The sequence below is a fragment of the Gracilinanus agilis genome, chromosome 5 (genome assembly GCF_016433145.1).
Source record: "Gracilinanus agilis isolate LMUSP501 chromosome 5, AgileGrace, whole genome shotgun sequence".
In the NCBI taxonomy this organism is placed as follows: domain Eukaryota; kingdom Metazoa; phylum Chordata; class Mammalia; order Didelphimorphia; family Didelphidae; genus Gracilinanus; species Gracilinanus agilis.
Window position 1 is genome coordinate 165,263,016 of NC_058134.1, and position 3,808 is coordinate 165,266,823.

The following is a 3,808-nucleotide window of genomic DNA, read 5'->3' on the forward strand; positions in this document are numbered from 1 at the left end:
TATTCACATCCTTGAAAAGCATAGGCACATTTAATCAATGACCACTTATCAAGCATGTACTATATACAAACCATTATCTTGGACATAAGCAGAAATGACAAATTACCTTCTTTCATGGAGTTTAAAACATAGCCAGAATGATATGACACACACATACATTCACACATATGCAATAAGTTGGGACATAGTGGACAAAGGGCTGCCCTTGGAGTGAAAAAGGGTTGGTTCAAGTTCTACCTCCAACAACTAGCACTTATACATCTATGAACAAGTTAATAAACCCATTAATGATTCCAAGAAATTGTAAGCCACAGATGGGGTAAGGTACACATTTTCATTAGCAGAGGAAATTTTAACATTGGAAGTTGCTTCTCCTGGTTATAGTATCATAGAATTAGGACCCTCCCACCCTATGAAAAAAAGCTTTTCAATAATTATCATTTTAAGTTGAATCTGATGAAATCAGAGAGTACAAAGAGCTATGTGATGTCAAAGGAAAACCATAATAATTTCTGATCAGGAGTCAGGAATTCATGAAATATTTGGCATTTGAGGTTGGCCTTAAAATATGGGAAGGATATTTTAAGAGAAAGTAAGACTGGCATCAGAAGCATAGGGAAAGATATAAGGAAAGGGGAAGAAAAGAATAGCACTAGATCTTTACAAGGGACAGCAAACATCCTAGTTTTACTGCACAAAGTACAAGTGGCAGAAAGTAGCATGATAGAAGGCCAAAAAGGTAAAAAGGTGCCAGTTTATGAAGGATCACAAATGCTCAACCACAAGATTGATTATTGGTAGATATATTATTTGTGAGAGGATGGGATGGTGACAAGCTCTTTAAAAAAGATATATGCTGAATCTGAAGGCATCAATGAAAAGAGAAAGGCTCATAGAAAAATTTCTCTGTGAGTAATTTCAGTAGGAAAAAAATATTTACAAATGACTGGAAATCTATTGGTCTTATAGCAACCACCACTATTAATTTTCTGTTTAACAGATGTAATCGCTAGCTCCTTTCCTCTCCCCCACAATGTGTGGTCTGACTTGAATAATCCCCCTGAAATACTGATGCAGTTTAGTTGAGATCCTCTGACCCATTCTGATGTGCTACAATTACTTTGGTTCAGCATTAAAGGGCTTGGAATGTTGGATGATGAAAGAATTCTTGGTAACTCACATTGGCAACAGATTTAGAGCTTTACATCATACATAGATTGGCAACTGAACCAGGTAGAATTAGCTGCCCACCCACTAACTTTTGAGGAGGGCACCCAAGACAGTCATTTCTTAATTTCCTATCACTAACATGCATTCCTCTGGACTTTCATCACACCTTTGGGAATCTTTTGTTTCCTACAGGATCATAGCTACTCTGAAACTCATGGCTCCCCATGATCTTCCTGCCCCTGGGGCTCCTTCTTTCTGCTGAATGGAAAGGGTGGAGGGTAAATAGGAAGAACTCCTCTGAGTTCCTCCATTTAAAGAGGACAGCCATTGTATCCATCTCATTTCCCATTTGATTCTTTTTACATGCTGTTTTCCTATATTAGATTTTGAGCTTCTTGAGGGCAGGGACCAGCTTTTGCCTTTCTTTGATCCTCAGTGCCTAGTAATATGATTCTTGATTATGTTCTTAATTAAGTGTCTCTAAACTGATAAAGAAACAATTTCCACTCTCATATTTTGTCTGTTAATTATTTGGAGATGCTGGCTTTCTTTATTTTCCCTAAGTCCTCTAGGGAATACACTGAGACTAAAGAAAGAATTATTTGGGATAAAATTGCAGTATTGGAACTGGGACAGTATCCAGCATTGAATGCTGATTATATCATCTTAGGAATGAAGACTAGAACTGAACTCAATATGTAAAAGCATCCGATGTCCATTATCTTGATGGATTAAGCACTACTTCAGAAATTTAGAAGGTCAATAGTAAGTAATGGTTTCAATACAGTAGCTCATATGGTTGAGTTGGCAACGAGCCCAAAGTCAAATTTCAGCATCAGAAGAGCAAGCTGTGGCATATTGTGCCACTTTCAAGCAATATCTTTATCAAACAATATACATTATTAAGTGCCTACTATTTGACAGGCATATGTTAAACTCTGAGGGAAAAAAAGATGCCAAAGAGGATGATTTTTGCCCTCAAGGAGCTCATAATATAATGATGGAGACAATATGCAAACACATATATACAAACAAGGTATATATAGGATAAATAAATGATTAACAGAAGACAATTGAGAAGTGTTGGGAAAAGCTTCCTATAGAAGATGGGATTTTACTTGGGAATTAAGAAAGCTAATAGGTAGAATTGAGGAGGAAAAACATTCCAGGAATTAAGGACAGCCAGAAAAAATGCCCAGAACAAAGATATGGATTATCTCTCGTATGTGGAATTATGAGGCCAGTGTCAGAGAATAATGTGTAAGTAGACTAAAGGTAGGATGTTGCTAGATAATGAAAGGCTTTGAAGGCCAAACCAAGGATTTTTTTTTTGGTCCTGGAGATGATAGGGAACCAATGGATTTTATTCAGTAGATAATATGCTCGCACTTGCACTTTAGGAAAATCGCTTTAGTTGGTGAATGGAAAATAGATTGGGAATGGGGAGAGAAATAAAGCAGGCAGATCCACCAGCAAAAAACAGCAAATAGTCCAGGTGTGAGGTGATGAAGGCCTACACTAGACTGATGGCAGGGTCAGAGGAAAGAATGTGATATATTCATGGCATGTTCTAAATATTAAAACAGTAAGTTTTGACCAGATTGGATATGAGAGGTGAGAAGAGTTAGTATGGATTCAAGGATAATTTCTAAGTTGTGAGTCTGAAGCAATACTATTGTTGTCTTATAATATCACAGGGAAGTTAGAAGGAGGTGAGGAGTTCAGGGTGAAAGATAATGAAATTTTTCATGTTGAGTTTAAGATATCTACTGGACATCCACTTGGAGGTGTCTAAAATATAGTTGGAAATGTGAAATTAGTGGTCAGCCAAGAGATTGGGGTAGGACAGTTAGCTGTGAGAATAGCATAGGGATGTTAATTGAATTCATGGAAACTGATTTACTCACCAAGTGACATATTATGTATAAGAAAAAAGGCCCAGGGAAAAAACTTGTTGGGACACCTATGGTTAGAGGGCATGATGTGGAAGAGGACTTGGCAAAAGAAACAGAGAAGGAGCAATCAGGTAGGAGAAACAGGAGAGAGACCCTCATGCAGAGAAGAGAGAATCAAGAGAGAAAAAGTGATTAAAAGTATCAAAGACTGCAGATAAATCAAGAAGGAGGGGGATGGAGAAAAGAACATTGAATCTGGCAACTAAGAGGTCACTTATCTTTGGAAGGAGCAGTTTTGATGGAATTTCAAGATTGGAAGGCAGTTCATAAAGAGGTAAGACTAGAGTGAGTTGAGACAAAGTAGAAAAATCTTAACTGATTTTTGACGTATTGGGAATGGTAATTTTCATGAGTAGAATGAATATCACACTTGATACTCTCTTCTGTTTGCATGAGCGTACGCTCTCCTGTTTCTCCTATCTGACTTCTCTGTGCTTTTGCTAAGCCGTCTTCCATATCATACCTTTTAACCATAGGTTAAAGTTTTCTCCTGGGCCCATTTCTCTTCTCTCTCTGTGAACTTAACTTGGCGAGTCCATCACCTCCCACAGATTCACTTCTAACCTTCACTTCTGGCTCTGGTACTAATTATGAAAATTGGGCAGTGAAAAAATTCTCTACGCCTCACTCAAATATTTCATTTATAAAATAATGATAGCAGAACCTAATTCATTACTAATGTA